The sequence below is a fragment of the Monodon monoceros genome, unplaced genomic scaffold (genome assembly GCF_005190385.1).
Source record: "Monodon monoceros isolate NGI ecotype Baffin Bay Population unplaced genomic scaffold, NGI_Narwhal_1 Super_Scaffold_21, whole genome shotgun sequence".
Classification (NCBI taxonomy): domain Eukaryota; kingdom Metazoa; phylum Chordata; class Mammalia; order Artiodactyla; family Monodontidae; genus Monodon; species Monodon monoceros.
This window is the reverse complement of record NW_021703778.1, coordinates 43,842,850-43,856,168: the sequence shown is the minus strand read 5'-3', so window position 1 is coordinate 43,856,168 and position 13,319 is coordinate 43,842,850.

The window sequence follows — 13,319 nt, the reverse complement described above, 5'->3', positions numbered from 1 at the left end:
AATTTCTCTGTCCTGGTAAACTAGCCCATGAGCAACTAGAAAAGCACACTGCCATTCCGAAATCAAAGTCCTACTCAACATCTAAGGATTGGCACAAGTCAAGGGCTGGGGCCATAACATGTGTCTCTTTGAGGTTTCCGCACACAGACAAATTTGGGTCCACTGAGCACAGAGGACCAAAAACAAGGTGTTTCTTTTCAATGCCGTTTTCTTTGGAACCATCCCCCGGTCCTCAGCACAACGCAGCAGCCCCACAGTAAATGATACAGGCTCCAAAAGGTGGGAACAATGAAAATTCTTTGTTAGAAGTGTTAGCGTTTGTTAGAAACGTTGTTTGGCTCACCGGCTGGGACAGCATGGGCCTTGGCTAGGAGGGATGTGGGTTTGAATCACAGCTCCACGCTAGCCTTCTAACTCCAGGAATCAGTCCAAACCTAAGTGCTCATCTGTAAAATGGGGATTACTAATACCTCCCTTATGTGGCTGTTGAGATAAAACGGGATCTCGGGCTTCAAGCATTTGACACGATACCTGACACCTGTTAAGAATCCAATAGATATGAGTTCCTTTCATTTCCTAAAACTTAAACATACACAGTGTTTTTACATGGACAAAAAATATGTACCCAGGGAAATCAAACAGTAGCAGAATAGCAACTCCAAAAGAGAGCTGATCTCTATTTTCATCGGTAGATCTTAAAGTTTTCATCCACAGAACAGTTGTTGAGGACACTGGCACTGTATTGCTGGGATCTGCATCTTGGCTACGTGACCTTACGCAAATCTTTACCTTTTCTAACCACACGAAAACCTGGGCAAGACTTTTTGAAATGGGCAAAAACACACGTGGGTGTTCCGACTAGTACATCCTCGGGGTTACCTCCACCTTGCATTGACAAAGCTATTTTACAATCCTGTATGTTATAGAAAACGTACAGTAATTCAAGTTATTCCTACCCATAGAAATACAAATATGTCCTGTGGAAAGGCAATCGATTATTGCCTGGTGGATATATTGACCACTTCGCATCTGTTTCATCATTCTTTACTGGCGGGTGTTTGCTCTGGTCTTTGGATTTTCCTTTGAACTGATTATAGCATCTTACTGGTTCTCTCATTATTTAATGGGTTAACTAAAAATTTTGACACGCATTCATTTTATATTTGTATGAGAGTCATGATTTTACTTTGTGAAAACGTATCCTTGAACGCTAAGCCTCTGTTTTCTCATCATGTAAATGTCCACTTCATCGCGTGGGAGTGAAGATACATGGGATAATCCATGTAAAGCCCTTAGCACAGTGTTTGGTCCACCGTAAGTACTCAGTTAGCATTACTAAACAAAACTATTAAACTGTCGAAATCAAGTAATGATTAATCCATTGAATGTTCTCATTTTTAAGTTGTTCTCCAACAATTTTTTTCTTAAATATTTATCACCTATTGCTGTGTCTACACTAGTGAGCACTCACAGGTCAAATCGATGAATAAATAAACAAGTGGCAAATAAATATTAATTTAAAAGTTGGAGGAATACGATTATGATTTCTTCGAGGGCTTGAATTTGGGGAGGATTTCGGGTTTTTGTTTACTTTTTATGGGCACATATACATGCTCTTGGTTGAAATCTTATTTTGCTTACATTTACCACCTATTCCACTAATAACTTATTTCTAGTGCATACGATGAAAATGATTGTATTAATATTTCATGGTGTCCCCCAAAGAATACAGTAACTTCCAAATTTCTGCAATGTTCTGGACAACTTTGACAACCACTGATCTAGGGGCTTCATTAGAAGTAGGAGACAGGGAGTCAGAACATCTACTCCCGATAGAATTATTTATCAAGTCATTTCAGTTCATCTGGGATTAAGGACCCTTTAGAATAGGGACGACTTGGAGAAAAGCAGAAAAATAAAAAGAACAGCAGCTACCATTTACACAGCACTTAAGTCATCTGTTTATTCATCCAGCAACAAATATTCCACATCCTCAAGAATCTCCCAGTCTAGTGGGAAATAGGGACAATTTTTAAGAAGGCTTTCCAAACAACAGAGAATATGATGAGCTCCAGAAGGAATGAATAGAGAGACCACGTTCTGTGACGACTCTTGAAGGACGAACTGAGTTTGAGGGCTTAACAAGCGGGAGATTGATATTTCAGGCAGAGGAAGGCAAGTACAAAAACCAGAAGGTGTGGAAGGGCCCACCAACAGGGGAGAGCAAGGGCATCTATGTGGCTTGAAATGCTGGGAAACATGACATAGGGCACGAAAGGTAGCCCAGGACCACATCAGTGATGACCAGACATTGGAGCCCCATGACCCCCTGAAGAAGGTATCCCAGTGCCTATTTTAAAAGTGAAGAAAATTTAAGACCAGTGAAGTTCGAGGATCTAAGACCATGTGTTTTATCATCACTAGAGCTGGGTTTTTTGAACGGTATATTTTCCCTCAATATACGGTAAAGACCAAGAACCCTAGAGAGTGAGAAAAGACAACTGAAACCCTAACTTAAGACAAATTTCGAGAATACATCTCAGTCCTAGAGAAAGGTCCAGTATTTATGGTGAAAAACAAAGAATTGTTCTCTGGCCAGACTCGGATGCCCAAGGCTCCTTCTAGCTGTTGCTTAGCATGGCCTGTGTTAACAAATGAAAGCCTCCATGGAAGCGCCTTGCTGTTTCCTACCCAGCTGTCTTTTGTTTCCCCAAAACTGTTCTTTGCCAGGGAAGCAGCAGCCGCTGGCTCTTTCCCTCCAGCTCTGTCCTCCCCACACTGAACTGTATCTGCATTACCAGGCGGACATCGGGGCTGATACAAAAGAGACATTCCAAGAGGCTGGTTGACCCTGGGTCATCCTGAACACTGAGTGGGTCACAGACTCAGGCATCCTTGCGAGAGTTTAAGAGGGTTTCCTTGGTTAATCTTTCCATTCCGTGGCCATCAGGGAACATCTCCCCAGCAAGGACAAGATGGCCAAGAGACATCCACAAGTGCACACACTGTTCCCTGCAAGTGATGGCCAGCACCTGGGCAGAGCTGCGCGCCAACAGCAGCTGAAGCCATGTGATCTGCGTTACAGGCCTCAGATACATTCACCCCAGCTGCAGAATAAGCACAAATAAAATCTGCCTTTTCTCTGCTTTCATCCTCTCCCCCATCCCCATCTGTGAGAGGTCAGTCTGCAGACTGCCAGACCGGAAACGTTGGTCTCTCCTTGACCAAACTCTAGGCAGGCTCCTCTCAATTTTCCTCCCAGCTAGACCTTGACCTTTGGACTTTGACTTTGCATTGCCCAGTTTTAGCAAGAATCATATTAAATTGGTTTAGTCAGAATCCCCCACCCTCAGTATCTGATCACTCCAGATACCTGATCAAATTCCGCATCCCTCACCATCCCCCAGGTGATATCTGATCACCCTGGCCTGCCTTCAGCAAGAATCCTGTTAGGTCCCTTTAGCAAGAATCTCCCCTTATCCCTGATGTTTCCTCTTAGTAATCCCCTGATCCCCGCTCCCCCATCCTGCTCACTGACTATCAAATCTCACCTGTCCATGTTATATTCATAACTGAGCTCGGTTCTCCACTGAAGTTTCTTTTCCCCTATAGCAATAGTTTCTGAATAGAAGCTGTTTTTACCACTTAAACTACTGTCCAGCTCTGGGTGTGTGGGGGGGCGGTTTTGACAAGGTTGGTAGGAACATGAGTTCCAAGAGTTAACCCCACTCATTCAAGCCATGCCTCCAACTTCCCAATATGGTGGCTGATATCCCATATGCTAATGTTGAGTCTCTTCCTTATTTCCCTCAGCCACTCCCCCTTGAGCACAAGTTGGAAATTCAGGTCAATCCTGTGGCATATTTCCTAGAAATACAATCTTTTATTTGGAAGAGAAGAGTCAGGACTTTGACCTTTGTGATATGGGGTATCCAAAGCCAAGACCTCACCTGACCATGGACATATAAGGAAAGCGGCTGAGTTTTGACTCTAAAGGGAAGAATCACATAGAATTCAAATAATAACTTTAGAGCGTTTGGGAAGTGATGTTGGGGAGGGGAAGATGAGAGGCTTACAGAAATCTCCTATTAAGGAAAGTATGTTTTATAGTGATGTCCACATATCCCGGGTTGTTCAGGACAGTTCTCCTTTTAAACAGGTTGATTGATGTATCCTGATGTGGGGTTTAGAAGTGGTTTTGCAAAGCATATCAGCAGGAAGGCTGACTGTAGGCTGGGAGAAGTTTAGTAAATGGGAGTCACCCAGCTTGGAGCACAGGAGAGGACAATCATTCTTTACTAAAAGAGCCATCACGTTGAAACACTGTGTAACCAAAGAAAAAATTATGAAACATTGCGTAACCAAAGAAAAATTATGAAACTTCACTGTGTGTTTTACAACCTATTCGTTATTAGTTGCTTTGCTTCTGACATACCAAAAACAATGAATTTCTGCCTGTGTGTGTTTTTTGTTTTTGTTTTTGTTTTTATTTTGCGGTACGCGGGCCTCTCACTGTTGTGGCCTCTCCCGTTGCGGAGCACAGGCTCTGGACGCGCAGGCTCAGTGGCCACGGCTCACGGGCCCAGCCCCTCCGTGGCATGTGGGATCTTCCCAGACCGGGGAACGAACCCATGTCCCCTGCATCGGCAGGCAGACTCTCAACCACTGTGCCACCAGGAAAGCTCTGCCTGTGTGTTTTAATGTGAGCATTTTAATTACTAGGAAATTTTTATTTGTACAGTAGAAAGAAAAAATAGGATTACTGTACCTAAGGGGCAAAAGTTAGCTTACACTCTTTTTGAAGAATAAATTTGTTGTTGTTGTTGTTGTATTTATCATAGCAGGAATACTTGTAAATGTCAAAAAACCAGAAACCACTAGAAATCCTAAAGAAGATGATAAGTATCCATAATTCTACCACCCAGATATGAACATGTGGGTGCCTATCCTTCTAGATTTTTCTACTCACATATATCATTTGATGTAAAGAAATGAGAAAGAACTGTTTGTTGCATTGTATAACCTTTTATTTTCTTTAGTTCTTTTTGTGGGTATCTTTCCCCACCAGCAAATATAAAACTATATGATCATTTTTAATGACTTTATGCTATTCCACTAGATGGTGTGCCAGCATTTTTTCTTCATCCTCTACTGAGAGAAAATGAGGACGTTTCCAATCATGCTGTTTTATAAACATTCCTGGGGTAAACACCCGCGTGCAGAACTCTTTGCTCAGTTGCCTAATTATATTCTTAGGAAGAAAATGCCTGGAAGTGGAATTGCTGAATGAAGCTTTTGCACTTTCTCTAAGGTTGTTGATCCTCTGAAAAATCTCCCCACTTTGCCCTCCCCCAGCAATTTAAGAAAACACCCATTTCCCACACCCTCACTCACTCTGGGTTTCATAAAATGTTTCAACCCTAGCGTACAAATTTTCAGTAAAGCACGTCACAGTTCAGCTTTGTCTTGACCTCCGGCATGACTGGCTAGAAGCCCTGGGATGGGGACGAAATGACCAGATAGAGCCAGGCGCACTGGGCACATGAAGCACCATCTCCCTAGCCTTTCTCTTCCAGGGCAGAAAATGAAAAGGCCCAGGGGAATCATCTATTTTTGTGCCAACTGGAGGTTGGAGGAACTGGGGGAAAGAAGGGGCCAAGGGTGTCACAGGGTTCCTCCTTCACACTCCCAGGTGGGAAGCGTTGTGCTTCCCGCCCCCTCGCCGGCCTCCTCCATCCCAAACAACCTCTGCTAGTGAGAGACCCGGAAGAAAGGGAAAAACAAATACAAGGGCAGAAGGGAAGAGCTTGGACCTGCAGGTTAGAAGGGCAGTCCGTTCCCACCAGGGACCCCCCTTTCAGCTGCAAACTGCTGTCTTTGACATTTCAATGCGACCCGGGGGAGGGGAGTAGAGGGGGTAGAGAGAGCGGAGGGGCTGCCCAGAGACCTGAATAGGGGCAGGGAGACAAAAAAATCTGCATCTCTTTAATTCTGCCACTTGTTCTTTCTGCCTTTTTTCCTCTCACCAGAATGTGACAGTCAGAGCAAAGGGGTTTCTCTCCCTCTCACTCTTCCTTTTTCTTTTTTCCTTTGACATTTAAAAACAATATACACTTGGGTGCATTGAAAGTTGGAGAGGGGTGGGAGGAGGAGAGAAGAGGAAGATTGTTTCTAGAAGAATTGAACCTCAGGAAAGCTGCTTTCATCTTCCTTGGGACTTGTCCAGGCAGCTGGATTCCTTTTCATCGCTTTGGAGGGGAAAAGTGAAAAGACTTGGATTTTGCAAACAAAAAAGTAAATTCTAACCCTATCTAGTGAATGTGCTCTCTGGTGGGGGGAGGGAATCGCTTATTCCTTGGAAAGGATCTTAGAGGGCTAAGGAAGGGTGTTCTCACAAAGCTAACTTCAGAGATCAATAGCATCAATACCTCGGAGTGGGGTTTAGGGTTAGTGGGGTCAGAGCCAGGCTTACCTCTCCCCACCTGTCCCTGAGGCTGAATCGCCCCGAACCCACCATCAGGCCAGAAATACTGCCTGGGAATCTGGAACCTGGGCTCCAGCCTCGGCCTCTGGAAACACCCCTGGATGGAGCAGAAGACACTTAACAATCGAGTTTGTCTCTTCCAATTCTATCCCTCCTCTCCCCAGTTTGCAGATGAGAAAAGTGAGGTCCAGGAAGATGAAGGATGATAAACTCACAGAGCAGGGGGAACCAGGCCCAGAACTCAAGTCCTTTCTCTTCCAGTGCAAGGAGCACCCCCATCTCACTGCCACCTCCCACTAGTGTTAAAAGAGATAGAGTCACATCTCTAAGTCACAGTCACCAGCAGCAGTGGCTTTCTCCACCCACGACAGAACAAAAATAGCAGGGAAATCAAGTGAAGTGGTCCCCTGCTAGAGGAATATCACTCCCACTGGAGTAGGATATGGGCAGGCTTGAAATTGAGGGAGAAGGACCATGTTTTCACTCTAAAGTCCTCAAGGACTTTGGGTGGCTGGGGCTGAAGAGGTCTCCGAACCACCAGATACCCTGAAGACATCTGAGGGGAAATGGCCTCGAGAGTTGGGTACAAGGAGCCAGGACCATCAAGGACCCAGGCCTGAAGCAAAGCTGCACAGGTAGATGGAGAAGGTGGCCTCTGCCCAGCTCTCCCAGACCTGCACAGGCAGTGCCCACCTTAGCCACATGGCACCTCCCTAATGAGGACAGGACCAGGCTGCCCTGGCCAAGGGCATGGCAGAAGAAGTTTCTCCAGTTAACCAAAGGGTAATGCGAGCCCATCACCATGCATATTAAAAAAGATGTGACCTTATTCTGTACCCCAGGCTGGTGAAGCGAGACGTATGGATTATATAAGTTAACGTCTAGACCCTCATCACAGCCTTTTAAATCCCTTTAGCCTCTACGTATGACCAGAAAGGACTAGACTGAATTAAAAATAACCTTTCCTACAGTAGAAAATATTATGTAATGGAATAGACCTTTTTTTAAAATAAACTTTTAATTTTAGAATGGTTTTGGATTGTTTTTTAATTGTCAGCGGTAGTGCAGAGTGTTCCCATGTACCCCTCACCCAGTTTCCTCTATTATTAACATCTTACATTAGACGTTAATACATTTGTTACAATTGAATGAACCAATGTCAATGCATATTGTTAACTAAAGTCCTTAACTTTATTCAGATGTCCTTAATTTTTTACCTAATGTCCTCTTTCTGTTCCAGGATCCCATCCAGAGCCCCACATCCCACTTAGATATCCCATCTCCTCAGGCTTCTCTTGGCACTGACAGTTTCTCAGATTTTCCTTGTTTTTCATGACCTTGACAGATTTGAGCGGTACTGATCAGGAATTTTGGGGAATGTCCCTCAGTTGGGATTTCTTTATGTTTTTCTCATAATTTACCTAGGATTATGTGTCTTGGGAAGAAGATCTCAGAGGTAAGGTGCCATTCTCACCCAATCATAGTCAGGGTATCCACTGTCAACCTGACTTGTCACTGTTGATGTTGACCTTGGTCACTGGGCTGAGGGAGTGCTTGTCAGATTTCACCACTGTGAAGTTACTCTTTCTTCCTCTCCTTTCACATTATCTTCTTTGGAAAGAAATCACTCTGCACAGCCTACTCTTAAGGAGTAGAATGTTATGCTCCACCTTGTTAAGAACAGAGTATCTACATGCATTATTTGGAATTCTTCCTCGTGGAAGATCTGGAACAGATCACTTGTTAAATGTAGACTGAAATTACTAGTTTAGCATCTGCATTTTAAAGAAATAGGTGATAGGGTATATCAGGGGGCCTCAAATTGTGTTCTGCAAAGCTGTAGGGTCCCGGGAAGGAATTGGAAGGGCTTCGGGAGAAATGAGGCAGTGAGTAGGGTTCCAGTGTCTGATTTCATCCCACGAGGTAGCCCCACTATTATCAGATCTTATTCTGAGTATCCATATAACATAGATTTGGGGGGAAATCATTTACTTATTTAAAAAGAAAAAACTTGAAACACTCTGAAAGAGAAGGCGTTTTGGCCTTGGTTGACTGTGACCAACCCTTAACTTCTGACAACCTTACTCCAAGGTTACAAATGACTCAATTAGATCCCAGTTTTAAAAAGGGGGAAAAAATACTCTGTAGGAAAACTTCCCTCCCACCCCCACCCCCTGCCGCTTTTCCCTAGGGAAAATACTGGGTCAAAGAGAGGATCATTCTCACGTATGAAACCTGCAAGTCCAGATGAGCCACTAAACAGAAGTGAACTTGAAGAGCTGGTTCTCTAACTTGTCCTCAGATGTGTCACCCCATTTCCTTACTGAATCAGGTGACACGAATGGCCTAAAGTCCTGCGCGCACAAGAGGTAAAAACTCCACCTCTCCCCCTTATTCAGAAGTTTCACATCTGTGTTGGAGGTGCCCGTAGTCACCAGGCAACAGTAATCCCTCCCAATTACCAGCCAACACAATTGTTTGAAGTGCTGGATTTAAGATGATGCAGCCCCAGAAGCCAGCTGAGTGTTTTCCTGAGAATTACCTCTCCCTTCTCTTTCTTAAAACAAGACTTGATGTTGCCCCCAGTTAAGAGTGATCGGGTCCCAGTTTTCCTGTCTACAGAGAAATAACCCTTCCACATTCATGTTTTTTAATTGATGACCTGGGGAGTGATCAGCCGAATACACTAGAACCCAGCCACCCTTGGGGAGGGAGTCAACGTGGTTTACTGGAAAGACCTGTGCTTGGCAGCCAGATTGAAGTTTTAATGCCAGCACTGTTCCTTACTAATTGTGGGAACTTGAGCAAGTGACTTGACTCCTGAGCCCTGGTTTCTGTGTGTCGAATGGCAGTGGTTACACCCACTTCTCAGGGCAGTTGAGGAGTGACATGCCCACCGTGTCTGGCCTTACATGAGTGCTAAGCACATGACAGCTACTGATATGTTTAAAGTTTGGGGGAGTTCTTTCTAAATGTATCATTCTACAGAAACTGCTTCTTCTTCATAAAAATTCCAAAGGACCATTCAAGGAGAGACAGCTGGTACTATCACCCTATGGTGGAAAATAGGTCATAGACTACAGGCAGACCTCAGAGATACTGTGGGTTCAGTTCCAGACCACAGCAATAAAGCAAATATCACAATAAAGCAAGCCACAAGGATTTTTTGCATATAAAGTTATTTTAACACTATACTGTAATCTATTAAGTGTGCAATAGCATTACGTAATCTATTAAGTGTGCAAAAGAACAATGTACATCTTAATTTTAAAAATACTTTATTGCTAAAAAAATGCCAAATCAATTACAATAGTAACATCAAAAAATCATTGATCACAGATCACCATAAGAAATACAATAATAATAAAAAAGTTTGGGGCTTCCCTGGTGGCGCAGTGGTTGGGAGTCCGCCTGCCGATGCAGGAGACACGGGTTCGTGCCCCGGTCCGGGAGGATCCCACGTGCCGCGGAGCGGCTGGGCCCGTGAGCCATGGCCGCTGGGCCTGCGCGTCCGGAGCCTGTGCTCCGCGGCGGGAGAAGCCACAACAGTGAGAGGCCCGCGTACCGCAAAAAAAAAAAAAAAAGTTTGAAATATTTCAAGAATTACCAAAATGTGAAACAGAGACAGGAAGTGAACAAATGCTGTTGGAAAATTGGTGCCCATAGACTTGCTCCATGCAAGGTTGCCGCAAATCTTCAATTTGTAAAAAAAAAAATGCAGTATCTGCAAAGCACAATACAATGAAGTATGCCTGTAATGTCTTCCATTAGGGGCTATTTTCTTAGGAAACTAATGAGGAATTGGGAGAACTTACCAGGAAGAGGTTGCATCTTTAAAGAGAGCCTTTGCACAGCATTTACAGTGTATCCAGACAATGATTCTAAGCCCCTTACACTCAGGAACTCACTTAATCCTCCCAACATCTCTACTCAGTAGAGACTATTATTACTATTACGTGTTTTCACGTAATAATTTGGGAAGTAATTAGTAATAATAGTTTGGGAAGCTGACCCTCACAGTGGTTAAGTAATTTGCCCTAACCCAGCTAGTGATGGGGCTCAATTCCCATAAACCATTCTCGGAATCACTACTCTTTTCTGAGCATGTGGGAAAGTCATCTTCCTGTGCACGTGGATGTGCTCCTTCAGGAAGGAGAGCTGTGTGGACCAGACCAGATTTGTAACCGGAAGAGACTGGGGCTGGTCTGAGCAGAAAAGGAACTGCTTAAAAGAATCTGAAACAAAGTATTTTTCAAATGCATCACATACAGAAAATGGCTGGAAAAGGGAGTGACTCTTGTAATATTAAAGAAACGGAAAGACATAAAGTGTTTTTAGGCATTGTAGAATCTTCAATAAGGGGCAGCTATTAGATGATATAAAAGAATTGTTAATTTTCTTAAGAGTGACAAGGGAATTATGGACTTAGAGAATGTGCTTCCTCTTAGGGGACACGTGCTGAAGTATTTAGATGGGAAGGGTCATGATGTGGGCAGCTTAGGTTCAGATGGTTCAGCAAATCTGCTTATGTGGGTGGAGAGAGAGTTTGTGCTGCACAAAGATGGAAAATGTTGAAACATTGTTGACTCTGAAGAAAGATACATGGTTTTCAATGTATTCTTTCAATTTTCTTGTAACTGGAAATGTTTCAAAATTAGAATTTGGAGGAAAAACTTACACTGTGTGAATGGATCGACACTCCCAGTCTGAATGCAGAAGCTCACGGGGGCAGTGGGGTAGGTGGTGATAGGAATCCTGTCACAGCCAGTGCAGCTTGGTTTCTGCCACCAACCCCACCAGCCCTGGTCACCTGTCATGGCCACTAGCACCCCCGTCATTTCAGGCCCGAGAACCCACATTTATCACAGCCACATCCCAGAGAGCATTCATCCTGGACCAGTCACAGTCCCAGTTCAGACTCTGGGGCAAGCGTGTCTGATGGTTTTCTGCTCCCCGGCTACAGGGGAAGCCAAGAAAGGAGTATGAGCCATTTTCGCTTCTGTGATGGGAGACAGAGCCTGCCCTGCTTCCCGGTCCCATGGGGTGGAGAATTCCCCAAACAGAAAAAGCTTCAGCGGTTGGGTGGCCAAAAAATACCACAGATATCCCCATCACAGGTAATCTAGTGTGCATCCCTTTTGTCTTGGTTCCTGAGAGTTCAGAGTTTAATGTTTTTGCTAAGGCCTTAGTTGAGGATTTTGATATAGTTATCCTTTCTACCATTTGGTTCTTGTTCTCATATCTTTGGGGGTTTTTGTTTTTTGTTTTTTTTATCATCTTTTTATTGTGTTTCTACCTGTAATGGTTAGTCACCCCCAATTTCCCACCTTTTTTTCTTTTCGTAATTAGGTCAGTTATCAGAGTGAATGCATGATCAAATTAGTAAGGGATAGACTAGGACAGCAGGAGGAAGCTGAGTCACCAAGCCTGGGGGTCCACCGCTGCCAACCAACAATGGCTCTGAACACAGGGACCTAAGCTCCCTTCTCCTGATCTCAACTCAACTACTTTCCTCCATTATTTAATCCAAAACTGGAGCTGAGTCCTCAGCCCCTCTGAGCCCCACTTTCCTCTTATGTGACTCTATTAAGAGTTTACATACATTAAGCACTTACTATGGACTAGAGGCTTTCTGAGACATATTTAATTTCTTTCTCATACCACCACCTATGAGATGGGTACTAATTTGATCTCCATTCTCTGGATGAAGAACAATCTCAGAGAGGCTGGGGTGGAAATGGGAGTGGCACCGCTCACACTTACCTCTCATGACCCGCTAGCGAACGTTTTGCTCCTGTTGGCACAACTTTATGCTCCGCTGGCCTAGAGGTCTTAGTTCCAGAGGAAGGAATGCTTTCACCAGGAGACACAACGATGATTCCACTGAACTGGAAGTTAAGACACCAAACCGCTTTGTTTTCTTCATATGCCTCTGAATCAACAGACAAAGCAGGAAGTTACGGTGTTGTCTTGTTTAATCCCAACTACTCCACAATGGAGGTAAGGAAGAGTATGGAGGATAGGAGATCCCTTAGGGCACTTCTTACAAGTACCACGCTGTGATTAAGGTCAACCAAATCCAGAAACAGACCCTTCAGGAATGAAGGTTTGGGTCACCCTACCAGGTAAAGAATCATGACCAAGTGCAGTGCTTGTTGAGGGCAAAGGGAATACAGAATGGGTAGTAGAAGATAGATAGTTATAAATATCAGCGACAACCACATGACCTGATACAGCAGCTAGAACAGTCATTGTCATGAATATTTCCACCTTATTTTGTCATAAATACATTTGTGTGTCTATACTAATATCTTAAGATATTAAGCAAATATCTTTGTTTTCTTTCCTCTCTTATTCCCTTATCATGTAACATAAGGTGTATTGACGTTGTATCAGTACTTAAGGATTGTCAGTTTTACTTCATAGTATTCAAGATGAGTAAATAGGGTATCAGGAGAGTAAACATCACTCAAGGACTTTACCTCCTCTTTTGGGGAAGGGATTAGTGTATTTTCAGTTGCACCAGTATAGTTGTATCATGTTAGGTGGAAGTATGACCTCTTTACTGCCTTTATTTGGAGATTACGTATGGTTTAGGAGATGTGTATAGCTGTCAAGTTGACAAGGGGTGGACTTGTGATGGTTTATTTTATGTGCCAACTTGACTGGGCTAAGGGATGCCCAGATAGCTAGTAAAATATTATTTCTGGGTGTAGTCTGTAAAGGTGTTTCAGGAGGACATTAGCTTTTGAATTAGTAGCTGAGTAAAGAAGACCCACTCTCACAAATGTGGGTAGGCCCATCCAATCCTTTGAGGTTAGAGCAAAATGGCAGA